The sequence below is a fragment of the Pongo pygmaeus genome, chromosome 7, assembly GCF_028885625.2.
Source record: "Pongo pygmaeus isolate AG05252 chromosome 7, NHGRI_mPonPyg2-v2.0_pri, whole genome shotgun sequence".
Classification (NCBI taxonomy): Eukaryota; Metazoa; Chordata; class Mammalia; order Primates; family Hominidae; genus Pongo; species Pongo pygmaeus.
In genome coordinates, this window is record NC_072380.2 from 139,507,413 (window position 1) to 139,528,344 (window position 20,932).

The following is a 20,932-nucleotide window of genomic DNA, read 5'->3' on the forward strand; positions in this document are numbered from 1 at the left end:
ATTAAACAGCATTGCCATATGATCTAGTAATTTCTATTCAGGGTATACACCACAAAGATTTGAAAACAGATGACTCAAACAGATATGTGTACACCCATGTTCATGGCAGTATTATTCACAATTACCAAAAGGTGGAAGCAACTCACATATTTGTTGGTGGATGAATGAATAAGCAAAACGTGGTATAAACATACAATGGAATATTATTCATCCCTAAAAAGGAAGGAGATTCTAACACATGCTTCAGCATGGATTGACTTTGAACAAATTATGGTATCAGGGCAAAGAGGATTTTCCTTTCCCTTCCTTCTGAAAGTTTGGTAATTTGAGTCTATAAAACAAACTGACAGTAGACAGATTAACAGGAGAAAAGGCATACAAATTATTTATGGGCAAATGTACAGGAACCACAAAATACAAGACTCAAAGAAGAACCAGATTACTGAGGTATTTATACTGTACTTATGACTTCAAGACCACTGTGTTCTCATGTCAAGTTTCACTGATGGTTCTGTCAGTAAAAATTTCACCTCAGCTCATAGAATGTGAAATTGAATGAAAACTTAGAGATTATATAGTCCAATTCTGAATGTGAAAACTGAGGTTCCTTCCAAGATGATAACCTCAGGGATGTTTCTCTTGACAGACTCTAAACTGGATGGTTCTAACAGAATTACAGAATGATGAGTGTTTCTGCCCCTAATCTCTGGGTTTAGTAAACAGAACATTTATTCTTGATCCCTGCCTTTTAACTGAGCCACACAAGTCTAGGACCCATAGAAGAGGTAATTTATGGGCCTATGAATCTTCATTTGCTGTTCTGGAGAGCATAATTATGACCTTTGATTTAGACGTTCCCCAGAGATGCAGCTGAGCTGGTGCTAATAGCCCTTAGCTATTCACTGGGACATCATTTCTTCCCATCAGGACATTAATTCCGAGGAATGCTTTGGTTCCTCAATTGGCAATTTCCATCACTCATTTCATGACAAGTAATTAATATTCATTAAGAACTCATGGGACATCTAATCCTCCCCTATATTGTTTAAGTATCTATTGTCAGCGAGAGAGTTAGACTTGGAGCCCAAAGTCCTAGTTTAAGTTTTGGGTCATTTCCTTCAAAATTTATTTATCATTCATGCCAATTATTTATCCTAATCACCAGATACACATGCGCACGCGCACACACACACACGCCAAGAAACACAAAAACTAGGCCGAGTGCAGTGGCTCACGCCTGTAATCCCAACACTTTGGGAGGCCGAGGTGGGCAGATCACCTGAGGTCAGGAGTTCAAGACCAGCCTGGCCAACATGGCAAAATCCTGTCTCCACTAAAAATACAAAAATTAGCTGGGCTTGGTGATGCATGCCTGTAATCCCAACTACTCTGGAGGCTGAGTCAGGAGAATCGCCTGAACACAAGAGGTGGAAGGTGGAGTGAGCCAAGAGTGCACCACTGCCCTCTAGCCTGGGCAACACAGTGAGACTCTGTCTCAAAAAAAAAAAAAAAAAAAAAAAAAGCCAGGCACAGTAGCTCACACCTGTAATCCCAGCACTGTGGGAGGCCAAGGCCAGCAGATCACCTGAGGTCAGGAGTTCAAGATCAGCCTCAAGACCAGCCTGGCCAATGTGGTGAAACCCTGCCTCTACTAAAAATATAAAAATTAGCTGGGTGTGGGGGCAGGCACCTGTAATCCCAGCTACTTGGGAGTCTGAGGCAGGAGAATCGCTTGAACCTGGGAGGCAAAGGTTGCAGTGAGCCAAGACCATGCCATTGCACTCTAGCCTGGGCAAAAGGAACAAAACTCTGTCTCAAAAAAAAAAAAAAAAGAAACACAAAAACAGACTTTTGAAACAAAAGTACTCCACATTTTGGTATTACTTTAGTATTTTCTATTTGAGTCTACTCCACTTGAGGCTGTTTCAATCTCTTAGACTTCATTTTGTTGTTATTATTGTTTTTAATGGTAGTCAAAATCACTTTAACTGATTTTTAACCTACAGATTGGTAAACATTATGCAACTTCACAACAAACAAAGATCAACTCTATATTTGTAAGTGCATTTTAAAAACAGCATTATGTAATTAATTCCTAGGAACAATTGCTATATATAGGTATATATAGAGAGCTAAGTTTTGTTTATTTATCTGCTTTGGGTGTTTGTGGGCTCTGCAGGTGTTTTAATCATCATTTCACAGGTGTGAAAACTCAAGTTTGGAGAAGACCAAAGCCACATAACTGGCAAGTGGCAGAGGCTGGGTGGAAACCCAGGGCAGCTGACACCACATTTCATACCCTGTCTACTTTTCCATGCCACAGGCATGTCTATAAGTAAGGAGTTACTGTGTCCTAAAACAAAAAACAGGAAGTATCTTGAACAAGAACATTATATTTGATTGTACAAAAAAACTAGGTTCTAAGTTCTTCCTGCCTAGGACTCTCATATGCTTTTCTAACTTTAGAGCTTGGTGGTATATCACTGCAGATGGAGATCTGTACATTTAATCCAAGAACAGAAGATGAGCTACACCTCGCTCACGTCCTTCCCAGTTAGTATTTTTCTCTGACGGTGGGACCTTGAAACAGCTGTGAGACAGTGTGCTAGTCTCCATGAAGCCTGAGATATTTTTAACACCTAAATTTCAATATTCTTATTTTAGCTTCTATCATTAGAAATACCTCCCCACACTCCTTTATGTCTCTCCAAAGACATCTATTAGTGAATGGTTATAAGACACATTGTTCCTCTCTGTCTTTACCTATAACCATCTGTCCTTGCAGTTCACGTGCCTGCCATACTAAACTACTTGGGGCCCTCTGATTATGACTTGCCTATTACATTTCCCTTTCTTTGTATATGCTATTTCCTCAGCCTAGAGAATCTCCCCCGATTTTTGACTGAAGCACTAGTTACTTCCCCTGAATCCTTTTCTAATGCTCCTGACTGATTTCAGTTGTTTTTTTTTATGCTTCCATTGTGCCGTGTGTAAATATGTTATCCAGAGTTGATCATGTTATTTTATCATTTTGCAAAACAAAACTCTCTAATTACTACAGCTAAGAAATAACAATTCTTTATTCAATATCATATTGCCAAGCACTTGAAGCCCACATCGATTGTTTTGCCTGCCCAGGTTCCATTTTGCCTACATCTAAAGACTGCGTCAGGGCTCTGATTTGGGGATCTCCTCCTCTTCCATTGACACAGTTGGTAGAACTGTGTCAGTCAAAATGACCCACAATCTCCTGGCCAAAAGTGAGCATATGATTCAAGCTACACTAGCTAGATTATCTGTTTTTTCCTAGAATTTGAATCTTAAGTGGAATGACTCATGTATTCTCTTGGTACAAACCAATGGCAAACTAGATTGAATATTAAGAAAAAAACATAACCATAATTGCACTACTTAGCTCAAAAAGATACACATTTCTTTGCATAAAAGTACCTGAAGCCATGGACATCAGTGAATGAGAGTTTGGAATTTGACCCCACAACTCTTTCTGAATATTTGTCCAATATCACCATGGGGCAATAATTCTAAACCACCTTAAAATATTTAAAACCTCTGCATAATTGAAAGACACCATAAAAAGTTAAAAGACAAGCCACAGATTGGAGACTATATTTACAACACACATAATGAACAAAGAATTAGAGCCCAGAATACATAAATAAATTTTGCAAATCAATAAGAAAAAAAAGAACAACTAAGTTGAGGAATCCACAAAGGATGTGAACAGGGAGTTCACAGAAGAGGAAATATGAATGATGAATAAACTTATGAAAAAAATGCTTACTCTCACTAATTATTAGAGGAAATAAAACCACGGAGATATCACTTCATACTGACTGGCAAATATAAAAATGTATGAACAGTTCCAGGGGTTAGAAATGATGTTAGAGAAATCAAACTCTTTTTAAAATTAATTTTTTTGTTTTTGTAGATTTACTGGAGACTTGGAAAGTCAGGACAGTTCAGGGGTGACGGATGAGAAATAAAAGTCTTATACAGCAGGTCACTGAATAACATCTTTTTAATCAAAGTCGTTTCATTCAAGGTCATTTCATTCAAGGTCTTTTTGTGATAATGTTGATTTGATAAAAAATTGGATTTATTATACATCATTTTGTTTAAAGATGCAATTTTCAAGAAACTAGTCCTCACTTAATGTTCTTAGATATTGACTTTGAGTGAAACATTGTAGTGCTATACTAAGGGGAGCATAAGGTGATAAAATAGCTTTGCGGCACTGTCTATTAATGTTGAAGACATGCCCTTGTGCCCCAGCGAAATTCTCACATATATTTAAGAGACGATATGTATAAGTATATTTATTTCAGCATTGCTTTTAGTAGCAGTGATATGTTTTGGCTGTGTCCCCATTCAACTCTCAACTTCAATTTTATCTCCCAGAATTCCAACATGTTGTGGGAGGAACCCACAGAGAGGTGATTGAATGATGGGGGCTGGTCTTTCCCGTGCTATTCTCATGATAGTGAATAATTCTCATGAGATCTGATGGGTTTATCAAGGGTTTCTGCTTTTGCTTCTTCCTCATTCTCTCTTGCTGCCACCATATAAGAAGTGCCTTTCACCTTCTACCATGATTATGAAATCTCCCCAGCCTTGTGGAACTGTAAGTCAAATTAAACCTCCCTTTTTTCCCAGAATTGGGTATGTCTTTATCAGCAGACATTAGTCCATATAAAAACAGACTAATACAGTAAATTGGTACCAGGAGTGGGGTATTGCTGAAAAGATACCCAAAAATGTGGAAGCTTCTTTGGAAATGAGTAACAGGCAGAGGTTGGAATAGTTTGGAGGGCTCAGAAGAAGATAGGGAAATGTGGGTAAGTTTGGAACTTCCTAGAGACTTATGGAATGGCTTTGACCAAAAGCCTGATAGTGATATGGACAATAAGATCCAGGCTGAGGTGGTCTCATTTGGAGATGAGAAACTTGTTAGGAACTGTCACAAAAGTGACTCTTGTTATGTTTTAGCAAAGAGACTGGCAGCATTTTGCCCCTAGCTTAGAGATTTGTAGAACTTTGAACTTGAGAGAGATGATTTAGAGTATGTGGTGGAAGAAATGTCTAAGCAGCAAAGCATTCAAGAAGTTAATTGGTTTCTGTTAAAAGCATTTCATTGTAAAAGTGAAACAGAGCATAAAAGTTCAGAAAAAATGCAGCCTGATGATGAAGTAGAAAAGAAAAACCCATTTTCTGGGGAGGAATTCAAGTCGGCTGCAGAAATTTGCATAGGTAGCAAAAGCCTAATGTTAATCCTCAAGACCATGGGGAAATGTCTCGAGGCCGTGTCAGATATCTTCACAGCAGCCCCTCCCATCACAGGCCCAAAGGCCCAGAAGGAAAAAGTGGTTTTGTATGCTGGGCCCAGAATCCATGTGCTGTGTTCAGCCTAGGAACTTGGTGCCCTGTGTCCCAGTCACTCCAGCCATGGCTGAAAGGGGCCAACATACAGCTTGGGCTGTGGCTTCAGAAGGTAGAAGCCCCAAGCCTTGGCAGCTTCCACGTGATGTTGAGCCTGCGGGTACAAAGAAGTCAAGAATTGAGGTTTGGGAACCTCTGCCTAGATTTCAGAAGATATATGGAAATGCCTGGATGCCCAGGCAGAAGTTTGCTGCAGGGGTGGGGCCCTCATGGAGAACCTCTGCTAGGGCAGTGCAGAAGGGAAATGTGGGGTTGCAGTCCCCATGTAGAGTCCCTACTGGGGCACTGCCTAGTGGAGTTGTGAGAAGAGGGCCACTGTCCTCCATACCCCAGAATTGTAGATCCACCGACAGCTTGCACCAAATGCCTGGAAAAGCTGCAGACACTCAATGCCAGCCTGTGAAAGTGGCCAGGAGGGAGGCTGTACCCTGCAAAGCCACAGGAGTGTAACTGGCCAAGACCATGGGAACCCACCTCTTGCATCAGCATGACCTGGATGTGAGACCTGGAGTCAAAGAAGATCATTTTGGAGCTTTAAAATTTGACTGCCTTGCTGGATTTCAGACTTGCATGGGCCCTGTAACCCCTTTGTTCTGACCAATTTCTCCCATTTGGAATGGCTGTATTTACCCAATACTTGTACCCCCATTGTATCTAGGAAGTAACTAGCTTGCTTTTGATTTTACAGGCTCTTAGGAGGAAGGGATTTGACTTGTCTTAGATGAGACTTTGGACTGTGGGATTTTGGGTTAATGCAGAAATGAGTTAAGACTCTGGAGGACTGTTGGGAATGCTTGATTGGTTTTGAAATGTGAGGACATGAGATTTGGAGGGGCCAGGGGCAGAATGATATGGTTTGGCTGTGTCCCCATTCAAATCTCAACTTGAATTGTATCTTCCAGAATTCCCATGTGTTGTGGGAGGGACCCAGGGGGAGGTAATTGAATCATGGGGGCCAGTCTTTCTTGTGGTATTCTTGTGATAGTGAATAAGTCTCATATGATCTGACGGGTTTATCAGGGGTTTCCACTTTTGCTTTTTCCTCATTCTCTCTTGTTGCCACTATGAAAGAAGTGCCTTTAGCCCTGTGCCATGATTATGAGACCTCCCCAGCCTTGTGGAACAGTACATCATATTAAACCTCCTTTTCTTCCCAGTCTCAGGTATGTCTTTATCACCAGTGTAAAAATGGATTACACTGTAGTTAGACAAGTAGTTACAAAAAAATCCAAATATCTAATACAAATTACTAAATAAAATTGTAAATAACCAATGTAAATTAGTCAGGTTTCAGGTGCAGGACCTTGAAATCACTTGGGCGATTTAAGTGGGGAGGGGGAACATTTAAGGGTAGTAAGTGGCTGAGAGAATCCTTGGGGGAAGCACTGAAGAAATAGCCTAGAGATGCCTGGTATGGCCTCCAGAGTCACACCCCAGAACTGGGCCCCAACAAAGAGCAGCTGCCTCCTCTGAGATCAGCATACCTCTGGCTCTAGAACCAACCTGTCATGACCACAAGCAGGAAGTTTCCAAGATAAGAAGCTGGAGCGGCTGATTCTAGAACATGTTGCCTCTGCTGTGTGACCTGCTCCTGAAGAAAGGATGCCCCTCTTGGCTGTTTCTCAACACCCACAAAGCTAGTGCCTGGACACTGGAAACTCTGCCATCACTGGTGCAGAAAAACCACCTGCTCTGTGCTTTCCCTCCAGCCTCTGCTTTCCAGCAGAAATGCAGAGCAGAAACACAGCGTCCATCTCACGCCTTCCTTTCAAATCTCACACAGGTGCAAACTAAGCCACATGTACAGTACGACTTCTAAGGGAGGCTGAGAAATATAGTTGGGAGCTTTCTGGGCTTTCCATTACCAGTCACACTGGAAGAAGGATAGAATAAATGTTGAGTGCCAAAACCCGTATCAGTCTGTGGTGGATACTCAGGTCCTCTGCCCAGATCCTCTCTTCAGGCTGGCACCCAGCTTCCTCAGTGCTTGGATTTCCAGGGCCCAAAGGCTCAAATCTGGGAACTGTCCTTGCACACTGAGAACTGGCTCACCCAAGGCTATGCTTCTTCCCAGGGACCAACTGCTAATGATTGGTTAATCTGGTGATACTAAGGACACTTCACCTCCATTTGGGACAACCCTGAAGGCCATCGCATTTCCAAAGCTCCTTGTGAGATAGGCTGAGACCCCTGCCACAGCCAAATCTCAGTTCAACCCTCCCTCTTCTCAGTCTTCCCCTCCTCACTTTATGTGTATCTTCCAAGAATACTTTCTAACAATCCTTACCATGGTCCATTTCAGGGTCTAAGAAACAAAATAAAAAGAGAGACAGAGACAGAGAGAAAACAGGAGCAGGAGGAGGAGGAAGAGGAGGAAGAAGAGGAGGGGAGGAGGAAGAAGATGGAGAATTACCTAGATCAAGCTTGTCCAACCCACTGCACTCAGGTCACATGTGGCCCAGGATGGCTTTGAATGCAGTCCAACACATATTTGTAAACTTTCTTAAAACATTATGAGATTTTTTTTTTGTGCAATTTTTTTTAGCTCATCAGCCATCCTTAGCATTAGTGTATTTGATGTGCAGCTCAAGACAAATCTTCCAGTGTGGCCCAGGGAAGCCAAAAGATTGGACACCCCTGATCTGTTAATGGGCTATTACACTTCAATGAAAATGAGCGAGCTAAGCCTGGATGAGTAAATTCGGTTAAAACTCAAAATAAAAATGTTGAGCAGAAAAGGCAAGTCGAGAAACAATGCCATATATTTTTTATGTATCCAAATATATAATAAAATAATAGAAACACGTACGTAAAGGATGAGTGTCATGACCATTGAGAGACGAATATGGAATGAGAGAGGAATGTGGAATGAGATAGGAGAGGAAACTCAGAGTACCTTCCATTGTATCTTTATAGTTGATTAAAACAAATATGACAACATGTAATTATTTGGTAGTCCTGGAATGTTGGGAACACAGTTTATAAATATATATATGAATAATGTTTGTTTTCTATGTTTGTCTTTATGTTTTAAAAACGGTAAAATGTGAAGAAAAACATAAAAAGGAAATGGTTGGTCCTGACTCATCCTCATGTTGCATCCTCTAGGGCAGGGCATTCCTTCATGCACCGTGGAGCCTGGGACTGTTCATTTCCTGACCTTTGGTCATCAGTTCTTCAGTTATCTCTTTAATTCTTAGCAGAATATGTTTCTTTTGTTTCCAGTCAAAGGGCACTGATACATCACTTGTATTAGATGTGTTACATTATTACTTATTTAAATAATCAATATAATAGTGAATGTAAAAATACTTTCCAATGCTAAAGAACAATCACTATTTACTGGAAGTTTTCAAGAGAGCATAATCTTGTTAATCAAATTCTGAAATCTGACGAAAAGGGGTCTTCAGGACAAGTAGATTTGATGATGTCATTCACTGCTTAAGGACCTTTCAGTGATAACCGTTTGCCAGAGCATCTTAACACTGCATGTGAGGCTCATTCCCATCTGGCCCACATTACCTTTTTGGAGTCACTCCCCACTCCCACTTCATTCTGTTTCTTTAGGTTCTCGCTCCTCCTCTTCCCTCAGTCTAGGCAGCCTCTCTGTTGAAGAAACTCTTGAACATTCCGAATGCCTAGTCCCTAATCCCATGGTTTGGAGGCCTTCCTTACCCTGCCTCCCTGGTAGAAGGAATTCCTCTCTCACAGCACAATAGACGTAGTCCTGGGACAGCTCCTTTCTCATTGTGCCAAAAAACCTGTGTGCTTACAGGGACTGTGCCTTATTCACCTCACCATGCCACAGACCCTGGCACAGAGCTGCTCCTCAAAATGTCAGTTCCCTCCCAGAGTGCATGCACAGCTAAAACCAACAAGGAGGTCTCTTCTCTCCCAGGGATGGTCTCCTAGCCTCTCTTTGGTTACTGAACAGTAGGCCAGAGTGGGGTTGATTAGGGTTTCATCTGGGTTAACCAATCTCACATTGAAAAACACATAACATACAATTTACCCCCTTAACCATTTTAAAGTGTGCCATTCTGCGGCATTAAGTGTATTCACATTATTGTGAAAATAGATCTCCAGAACTTTTTAATCTTGCAAATAAACTCTCTACCTATTACCAAACAAGTCCCTAGCAACCAGCGTTCTACTTTCTGTCTCTATTAATTTAACTAATTTATATACCCCTTATAAATGGAGATGTTTGAAAGCTCTGCTGCCTTCAGCCCTCAAGTTGTTCTCCGTGATCTTCTGGAGGCATCCCAGGCTATGTCTCTGTAGATGCCAGACTTTACTCACTTGGTAAATAGTTGTCCTAGAATGACAGCACTTGGAATCTTCTTTAAAAGCAAGGCTGGAAAGGAGGAGCCAAGATGGCCGAATAGGAACAGCTCCGGTCTACAGCTCCCAGCGCGAGCGACACAGAAGACGGGTGATTTCTGCATTTCCATCTGAGGTACCATGTTCATCTCACTAGGGAGTGCCAGACAGTGGGCGCAGGTCAGTGGGTGAGCGCACCGTGCGCCAGCCGAAGCAGGGGCGAGGCATTGCCTCACTCGGGAAGCGCAAGGGGTCAGGGAGTTCCCCTTCCAGGGGTGACAGACGGCACCTGGAAAATCGGGCCACTCCCACCCGAATACTGTGCTTTTCCGACTGGCTTAGGAAACGGTGCCCCAGGAGAGTATAGCCCGCACCTGGCTCAGAGGGTCCTACGCCCACGGAGTCTCGCTGATTGCTAGCACAGCAGTCTGAGATCAAACAGCAAGTCGGCAGCGAGGCTGGGGGAGGGGCGCCCGCCATTGCCCAGGCTCGCTTAGGTAAACAAAGCAGCCTGGAAGCTTGAACTGGGTGGAGCCCACCACAGCTCAAGGAGGCCTGCCTGCCTCTGTAGGCTCCATCTCTGGGGGCAGGACACAGACAAACAAAAAGACAGCAGTAACCTCTGCAGACTTAAATGTCCCTGTCTGACAGCTGTGAGGAGAGCAGTGGTCCTCCCAGCACGCAGCTGGAGATCTGAGAACGGGCTGACTGCCTCCTCAAGTGGGTCCCTGACCCCTGACCCCCGAGCAGCCTAACTGGGAGGCACCCCCCAGCAGGGGCAGACTGACACCTCACACGGCCGGCCAGGTACTCCAACAGACCTGCAGCTGAGGGTTCTGTCTGTTAGAAGGAAAACTAACAGAAAGGACATCCACACCAAAAACCCATCTGTACATCACCATCATCAAAGACCAAAAGTAGTTAAAACCACAAAGATGGGGAAAAAACAGAGCAGAAAAACTGGAAACTCTAAAAACCAGAGTACCTCTCCTCCTCCAAAGGAACGCAGTTCCTCACCAGCAACGGAACAAAGCTGGACAGAGAATGACTTTGACGAGCTGAGAGAAGAAGGCTTCAGACGATCAAATTACTCCGAGCTACGGGAGGATATTCAAACCAAAGGCAAAGAAGTTGAAAACTTTGAAAAAAATTTAGAAGAATGTATAACTAGAATAACCAATACAGAGAAGTGCTTAAAGGAGCTGATGGAGCTGAAAACCAAGGCTCGAGAACTACGTGAAGAATGCAGAAGCCTCAGGAGCCGATGCGATCAAATGGAAGAAAGGGTATCAGCCCTGGAAGATGAAATGAATGAAATGAAGCGAGAAGGGAAGTTTAGAGAAAAAAGAATAAAAAGAAACGAGCAAAGCCTCCAAGAAATGTGGGACTATGTGAAAAGACCAAATCTACGTCTGATTGGTGTACCTGAAAGTGACGGGGAGAATGGAAACAAGTTGGAAAACACTCTGCAGGATATTATCCAGGAGAACTTCCCCAATCTAGCAAGGCAGGCCAATATTCAGATTCAGGAAATACAGAGAACGCCACAAAGATACTCCTCGAGAAGAGCAACTCCAAGACACATAATTGTCAGATTCACCAAAGTTGAAATGAAGGAAAAAATGTTAAGGGCAGCCAGAGAGAAAGGTCGGGTTACCATCAAAGGGAAGCCCATCAGACTAACAGCGGATCTCTCGGCAGAAACCCTACAAGCCAGAAGAGAGTGGGGGCCAATATTCAACATTCTTAAAGAAAAGAATTTTCAACCCAGAATTTCATATCCTGCCAAACTAAGCTTCATAAGTGAAGGAGAAATAAAATACTTTACAGACAAGCAAATGCTGAGAGATTTTGTCACCACCAGGCCTGCCCTAAAAGAGCTCCTGAAGGAAGCGCTAAACATGGAAAGGCACAACCGGTACCAGCCACTGCAAAATCATACCGAAATGTAAAGAACATCAAGACTAGGAAGAGACTGCATCAACTAATGAGCAAAATATCCAGCTAACATCATAATGACAGGATCAAATTCACACATAACAATATTAACTTTAAATGTAAATGGACTAAATGCTCCAATTAAAAGACACAGACTGGCAAACTGGATAAAGACTCAAGACCCATCAGTGTGCTGTATTCAGGAAACCCATCTCACGTGCAGAGACACACATAGGCTCAAAATAAAAGGATGGAGGAAGATCTACCAAGCAAATGGAAAACAAAAAAAGGCAGGGGTTGGAATCCTAGTCTCTGATAAAACAGACTTTAAACCAACAAAGATCAAAAGAGACAAAGAAGGCCATTACATAATGGTAAAGGGATTAATTCAACAAGAAGAGCTAACTATCCTAAATATATATGCACCCAATACAGGAGCACCCAGATTCATAAAGCAAGTCCTGAGTGACCTACAAAGAGACTTAGACTCCCACACATTAATAATGGGAGACTTTAACACCCCACTATCAACATTAGACAGATCAACGAGACAGAAAGTCAACAAGGATACCCAGGAATTGAACTCAGCTCTGCACCAAGCGGACCTAATAGACATCTACAGAACTCTCCACCCCAAATCAACAGAATATACATTTTTTTCAGCACCACACCACACCTATTCCAAAATTGACCATATACTTGGAAGTAAAGCTCTCCTCAATAAATGTAAAAGAACAGAAATTGTAACAAACTGTCTCTCAGATCACAGTGCAATCAAGCTAGAACTCAGGATTAAGAATCTCACTCAAAACCGCTCAACTACGTGGAAACTGAACAACCTGCTCCTGAATGACTACTGGGTACATAACGAAATGAAGGCAGAAATAAAGATGTTCTTTGAAACCAACGAGAACCAAGACACAACATACCAGAATCTCTGGGATGCATTCAAAGCAGTGTGTAGAGGGAAATTTATAGCACTAAATGCCCACAAGAGAAAGCAGGAAAGATCCAAAATTGACACCCTAACATCACAATTAAAAGGACTAGAAAAGCAAGAGCAAACACATTCAAAAGCTAGCAGAAGGGAAGAAATAACTAAAATCAGAGCAGAACTGAAGGAAATAGAGACACAAAAAACCCTTCAAAAAATAAATGAATCCAGGAGCTGGTTTTTTGAAAGGATCAACAAAATTGATAGACCGCTAGCAAGATTAATAAAGAAAAAAAGAGAGAAGAATCAAATAGATGCAATAAAAAATGATAAAGGGGATATCACCACCGATCCCACAGAAATACAAACTACCATCAGAGAATATTACAAACACCTCTATGCAAATAAACTAGAAAATCTAGAAGAAATGGATAAATTCCTCAACACATACACCCTCCCAAGACTAAACCAGGAAGAAGTTGAATCTCTGAATAGACCAATAACAGGAGCTGAAATTGTGGCAATAATCAATAGCTTACCAACCAAAAAAAGTCCAGGTCCAGATGGATTCACAGCCGAATTCTACCAGAGGTACAAGGAGGAGCTGGTACCATTCCTTCTGAAACTATTCCAATCAATAGAAAAAGAGGGAATCCTCCCTAACTCATTTTATGAGGCCAGCATCATCCTGATACCAAAGCCTGGCAGAGACACAACAAAAAAAGAGAATTTTAGACCAATATCCTTGATGAACATTGATGCAAAAATCCTCAATAAAATACTGGCAAACAGAATCCAGCAGCACATCAAAAAGCTTATCCACCATGATCAAGTGGGCTTCATCCCTGGGATGCAAGGCTGGTTCAATATACGCAAATCAGTAAATGTAATCCAGCATATAAACACAACCAAAGACAAAAACCACATGATTATCTCAATAGATGCAGAAAAGGCCTTTGACAAAATTCAACAACCCTTCATGCTAAAAACTCTCAATAAATTAGGAATTGATGGGACGTATCTCAAAATAATAAGAGCTATTTATGACAAACCCACAGCCAATATCATACTGAATGGGCAAAAACTGGAAGCATTCCCTTTGAAAACTGGCACAAGACAGGGATGCCCTCTCTCACCACTTCTATTCAACATAGTGTTGGAAGTTCTGGCCAGGGCAATTAGGCAGGAGAAGGAAATAAAGGGTATTCAATTAGGAAAAGAGGAAGTCAAATTGTCCCTGTTTGCAGATGACATGATAGTATATCTAGAAAACCCCATTGTCTCAGCCCAAAATCTCCTTAAGCTGATAAGCAACTTCAGCAAAGTCTCAGGATACAAAATCAATGTGCAAAAATCACAGGCATTCTTTTTTTTTTTTTTTTTTTTTTTAATACTTGGGTATTATTATTATTATTATTTTTTTTAATTTATGAAGTATTTATTGATCGTTCTTGGGTGTTTCTCGGAGAGGGGGATATGGGAGGGTCATAGGATAATAGTGGAGAGAAGGTCAGGAGATAAACACATGAACAAAGGTCTCTGGTTTTCCTAGGCAGAGGTCCCTGCGGCCTTCTGCAGTGTTTGTGCCCCTGGGTACTTGAGATTAGGGAGTGGTGATGACTCTTAAAGAGCATGCTGCCTTCAAGCATCTGTTTAACAAAGCACATCTTGCACCGCCCTTAATCCATTTAACCCTGAGTTGACACAGCATATGTTTCAGAGAGCATGGGGCTGGGGGAAAGGCCATAGATCAACAGCATCCCAAGGCAGAAGAATTTCTCCTAGTCAGAACAAAATGGAGTCTCCTATGCCCACCCCTTTCTACACAGACACAGCAACAATCTGATCTCTCCTTCCTTTCCCCACACTTCCTCCCCTTCTCTTCAACAAAACCGCCATCGTCCTCATGGCCCGCTCCCGATGGTCGCTGTCTCTTTGGAGCTGTTGGGTACACCTCCCAGACAGGGCAGCCGGGCAGAGGCGCTCCTCACGTCCCAGACAGGGCGGCCGGGCAGAGGCGCTCCTCGCTTCCCAGACGGGGCCGCCCGGGCAGAGGCGCTCCTCGCTTCCCAGACGGGGCCGCCCAGGCAAAGGCGCTCCTCACTTCCTCCCAGACCGGGTGGCAGCCGGGCAGAGGCGCTCCTCACCTCCCAGACGGGGCGGCCGGGCAGAGGCGCTCCTCACCTCCCAGACGGGGCGGCCGAGCAGAGGCGCTCCTCACTTCCCAGAGGGGGCGGCCGGGCAGAGGCGCTCCTCACTTCCCAGACCATGTGGCAGCTGGGCAGAGGCGCTCCTCCCTTCCCAGATGGGGCAGCCAGGCAGAGGCGCTCCTCACTTCCTCCCAGACGGGGTGGCGGCCAGGCAGAGGCGCTCCTCACTTCCCAGAGGGGGCGGCCGGGCAGAAGTGCTCCTCACTTCCTCCCAGACGGGGTGGCAGCCGGGCAGAGGCACTCCTCACCTCCCAGACGGGGCGGCCGGGCAGAGGTGCTCCTCATCTCCCAGATGGGGCAGCCGGGCAGAGGTGCTCCTCATCTCCCAGACGGGGCGGCCGGGCAGAGGTGCTCCTCATCTCCCAGACGGGGCGGCTGGGCAGAGGTGCTCCTCATCTCCCAGACGGGGCGGCCGGGCAGAGGTGCTCCACACTTCCTCCCAGACGGGGTGACGGCCGGGCAGAGGCACTCCTCACCTCCCAGACGGGGCGGCCGGGCAGAGGCGCTCCTCACCTCCCAGACGGAGTGGTCAGGCAGAGGTGCTCCTCACTTCCCATATGTGGTGGCGGCCGGGCAGAGGCACTCCTCACTTCCCAGATGGGGCAGCCGGGCAGAGGCGCTCCTCACTTCCTCCCAGACGGGGTGGCGTCCAGGCAGAGAAACTCCTCACCTCCCAGACGGGGCAGCCGGGCAGAGGTGCTCCTCATCTCCCAGACGGGGCAGCCGGGCAGAGGTGCTCCTCACTTCCTCCCAGACGGGGTGGCAACCGGGCAGAGGCACTCCTCACCTCCCAGACGGGGTGGCCGGGCAGAGGCGCTCCTCACTTCCCATATGGGGTGGCGGCCGGGCAGAGGCGCTTCTCACTTCCTCCCAGACGGGGTGGCAGCCAGGCAGAGGCGCTCCTCACTTCCCAGACGGGGTGGCCGGGCAGAGGCGCTCCTCACTTGCCAGACGGGGTGGCCAGGCAGAGGCACTCCTCACCTCCCAGACGGGGCGGCCGGGCAGAGGCGCTCCTCACTTCCCATACGGGGTGGCAGCCGGGCAGAGGCGCTCCTCACTTCCCAGATGGGGCAGCTGGGCAGAGGCGCTCCTCACTTCCTCCCAGACGGGGTGGCGGCCAGGCAGAGGCGCTCCTCACTTCCCAGACGGGGCGGTCGGGCAGAGGTGCTCCTCACCTCCCAGACAGGGCAGCCGGGCAGAGGCACTCCTCACGTCCCAGACAGGGCGGCTGGGCAGAGGCGCTCCTCGCTTCCCAGACGGGGCCGCCCGGGCAGAGGCGCTCCTCGCTTCCCAGACGGGGCCGCCCGGGCAAAGGCGCTCCTCACTTCCTCCCAGACCGGGTGGCAGCCGGGCAGAGGCGCTCCTCACCTCCCAGAGTGGGCGGCCGGGCAGAGGCGCTCCTCACTTCCCAGAGTGGGCGGCTGGGCAGAGGCGCTCCTCACTTCCCATAGGGGGTGGCAGCCGGGCAGAGGCGCTCCTCACTTCCCAGATGGGGCAGCTGGGCAGAGGTGCTCCTCACTTCCTCCCAGACGGGGTGGCGGCCAGGCAGAGGTGCTCCTCACCTCCCAGACGGGGTGGCCGGGCAGAGGCGCTCCTCACCTCCCAGAGTGGGCGGCCGGGCAGAGGCGCTCCTCACTTCCCAGAGTGGGCGGCCGGGCAGAGGCGCTCCTCACTTCCCATAGGGGGTGGCAGCCGGGCAGAGGCGCTCCTCACTTCCCAGATGGGGCAGCTGGGCAGAGGTGCTCCTCAATTCCTCCCAGACGGGGTGGTGGCCAGGCAGAGGCGCTCCTCACCTCCCAGACGGGGCGGCTGGGCAGAGGCGCTCCTCACCTCCCAGAAGGGGTGGCTGGGCAGAGGCGCTCCTCACTTCCCATATGGGGTGGCAGCCGGGCAGAGGCGCTCCTCACTTCCCAGATGGGGTGGCGGCCAGGCAGAGGCGCTCCTCACTTCCCAGATGGGACAACCGGGCAGAGGCGCTCCTCACTTCCTCCCAGACGGGGTGGCGGCCAGGCAGAGGCGCTCCTCACCTCCCAGACGGGGCGGCCGGGCAGAGGTGCTCCTCATCTCCCAGACGGGGCAGCCGGGCAGAGGCGCTCCTCACTTCCTCCCAGACGGCGTGGCAGCCGGGCAGAGGGGCTCCTCACATCCCAGAGGATGGGCGGCCGGGCAGAGGCGCTCCTCACTTCCCAGATAGGGCGGCCAGGCAGAGGGGCTCCTCACATCCCAGACGATGGGCGGCCAGGCAGAGATGCTCCTCACTTCCTAGACGGGGTGGCGGCGGGGCAGAGGCTGTAATCCCAGCACTTTAAGAGGCCAAGGCAGGAGGCTGGTAGGTGGAGGTTGCAGCGAGCCGAGATCACACCACTGCACTCCAGCCTGAGCACCATTGAGCGTTGAGTTAGCGAGACTCCGTCTGCAATCCCAGCACCTCGGGAGGCCGAGGCAGGCAGATCACTCGAGGCCAGCAGCTGGAGACCAGCCCGGTCAACACGGCGAAACCCCGTCTCCACCAAAAATACAAAAACCATCCAGGCGTGGCGGCGCGCGCCTGCAATCCCAGGCACTCGGCAGGCCGAGGCAGGAGAGTCACAGGAGCCCGAGGCAGGGAGGTTGCAGCGAGCCGAGATCATGGCAGCACAGTCCAGCTTCGATAACAGCGGGAGACCGAAAAAAGAAGGAGAGGGAGACCGAAGGGGAGAGGGAGAGGGAGAGGGAGAGGGAGAGGGAGAGGGAGAGGGAGAGGGAGAGGGAGAGGGAGAGGGAGAGCAAATCACAGGCATTCTTATACACCAATAACAGACAAACAGAGAGCCAAATCATCAGTGAACTCCCATTCACAATTGCTTCAAAGAGAATAAAATACCTAGGAATCCAACTTACAAGGGATGTGAAAGACCTCTTCAAGGAGAACTACAAACCACTGCTCAAGGAAATAAAAGAGGATACAAACAAATGGAAGAACATTCCATGCTCATGGGTAGGAAGAATCAATATCATGAAAATGGCCATCCTTCCCAAGGTAATTTACAGATTCAATGCCATCCCCATCAAGCTACCAATGACTTTCTTCACAGAATTGGAAAAAACTACTTTAAAGTTCATATGGAACCAAAAAAGAGCCCGCATCACCAAGTCAATCCTAAGCCAAAAGAACAAAGCTGGAGGCATCACACTACCTGACTTCAAACTATACTACAAGGCTACAGTAACCAAAACAGCATGGTACTGGTACCAAAACAGAGATATAGATCAATGGAACAGAACAGAGCCGTCAGAAATAATGCCACATATCTACAAGTATGTGATCTTTGACAAACCTGACAAAAACAAGAAATGGGGAAAGGATTCCCTATTTAATAAATGGTGCTGGGAAAACTGGCTAGCCATATGTAGAAAGCTGAAACTGGATCCCTTCCTTACACCTTATACAAAAATCAATTCAAGATGGATTAAAGACTTAAATGTTAGACCTAAAACCATAAAAACCCTAGAAGAAAACCTAGGCATTACCATTCAGGACATGGGCAATGGCAAGGACTTCATGTCTAAAACACCAAAAGCAATGGCAACAAAAGCCAAAATTGACAAATGGGATCTAATTAAACTAAAGAGCTTCTGCACAGCAAAAGAAACTACCATCAGAGTGAACAGGCAACCTACAAAATGGGAGAAAATTTTCGCAACCTACTCATCTGACAAAGGGCTAATATCCAGAATCTACAATGAACTCCAACAAATTTACAAGAAAAAAACAAACAACCCCATCAAAAAGTGGGCGAAGGACATGAACAGACACTTCTCAAAAGAAGACATTTATGCAGCCAAAAAACACATGAAAAAATGCTCACCATCACTGGCCATCAGAGAAATGCAAATCAAAACCACAATGAGATACCATCTCACACCAGTTAGAATGGCAATCATTAAAAAGTCAGGAAACAACAGGTGCTGGAGAGGATGTGGAGAAATAGGAACACTTTTACACTGTTGGTGGGACTGTAAACTAATTCAACCCTTGTGGAAGTCAGTGTGGCGATTCCTCAGGGATCTAGAACTAGAAATTCCATTCGACCCAGCCATCCCATTACTGGGTATATACCCAAAGGACTATAAATCATGCTGCTATAAAGACACATGCACACGTATGTTTATTGCGGCATTATTCACAATAGCAAAGACTTGGAACCAACCCAAATGTCCAACAATGATAGACTGGATTAAGAAAATGTGGCACATATACACCATGGAATACTATGCAGCCATAAAAAATGATGAGTTCACGTCCTTTGTAGGGACATGGATGAAATTGGAAATCATCATTCTCAGTAAACTATCGCAAGAACAAAAAACCAAACACCGCATATTCTCACTCATAGGTGGGAATTGAACAATGAGAACACATGGACACAGGAAGGGGAACATCACACTCTGGGGACTGTTGTGGGGTGGGGGGAGGGGGAAGGGATAGCACTGGGAGATATACCTAATGCTAGATGACGAGTTGGTGGGTGCAGCGCACCAGCATGGCACATGTATACATATGTAACTTACCTGCACATTGCGCACATGTACCATAAAACCTAAAGTTTAATAATAATAAATAATAATAAAAGAAGAAGAAAAAAAAAAAAAAAAAAAAAAAAAAAAAAAAAAAAAAGCAAGGCTGGAGGAAACCTCTCACTTGTGGAGCACCTGCTGTGTGCAGCCACATCTGTGCCTGGTGTGTTTATGAGCATCAGCTTGTTAATCTCATATTCTCCAGATGAGGTGACCAAGGCTCATAGAGGGGAAGGTACTTGATTAGAATCCCATACCCAGGAAATGGTGGGGACTAGGTCTGCCTAATCTTCTCATCCTTTCCCATTCCCCTATCTCGGGAGAGACATCTTGTACAGTTCTACTCCAGTCACTTGATTAAATGTCCCTGGAAACTTACCCTAGACTGTTATGATCCAAGGCAAAATGACAAATGACTAGAAAGGAATAGAAATCATCCTTTAATCATCTCCAAGGCCGTAAGATGCACATTAATGACTTTCTAGGGAGGGAGGTACAGTGCTTTCAGAAGGCAGTCTCAAGTCTGGCTGAATACTATCAATAACAATAACAATAAAATAGAGAAAGCAGGGAGCATGTGGAGAGGGCTGGTGAGGACTTTGACACAGTCAAAAGTTCACATTCAATAAAGGATATTCATATTTCACATTGAATTTCTTTGTTAGCCCAGACACCTGCAGGTCATTTGGAGAGATTTTTCAGGTTACCAGCTTGATGGTCTTTTTCAGGAGGAGAGACACTGAGCACTCCCAAGGTGAGGTTGAAGATTTCCTCTAGATAGCCGGATAAGAAGACTAGGAGGGATGCCTAGAAGATGATTAGCAAGCATATTTCTACCTGCCATTTCAGAACTGTGTGTCAGCCCACATTCAGCTGCTTCTTGTGAACTGAAAAGAGAGAGGTATTGAGACTTTTCTGATGGCCCCTCTAACACTGTAACACAGTAATCTGTGTGTGTGTGGGTGTGTGTGTGTGTCTATGTGAGTGGGGGTGTAGGCTTCTTCAGTTTTCCCCACTTTTTTCTCTGTCCTGACTGAGAAACAAAAAGTATTTTGACCTGTCCAGCTGCATGATTTCCCCTGTCGGCTTGAACCTGAACTGGGGGCTTGAACATTCTAAGGCGCTGATGAAGGTGTTTAGGTTGTTGCTTAAAACATTGAAAGAAACTAGCCTGTGGCTTTAGCCAGATCTCTTAAACCCTCATACAAACTCCATACCTCAACCCCCGTGATGCGGACTTAATGAAGTAGAACATCTCTTTCGTTCTATGTCTATTGTGAGGACACGCTGAAGCCCTGTCTGTGTGTAAATTCCCCTAATAAATGCTTTGGAATAATAAATGAATGAATGAATGAATGAATGAATGAATGAATAAATGCTTTAGCCTGATCACCCTGTTATTTGGTGCTTCTTTCTTTGGAATCCCAGCTGGCCCCACCTTTGAACAGTTTGGGGCTTTCCCTTTCAGGAACTCCCCTGCCATGGATTAGAGTAGACAGACCACTGTGTGAAT

At 45.8% G+C, this 20,932-nt stretch overlaps 1 long non-coding RNA gene across 1 annotated transcript in view; it reads left to right on the forward strand.

The window, feature by feature from the left end:
* The window catches only part of LOC134740045 (uncharacterized), a 338,647-nt gene that overhangs the window by 122,721 nt on the left and 194,994 nt on the right, over positions 1-20,932 (forward strand). The gene's annotated exons all lie outside the window — the stretch shown is intronic.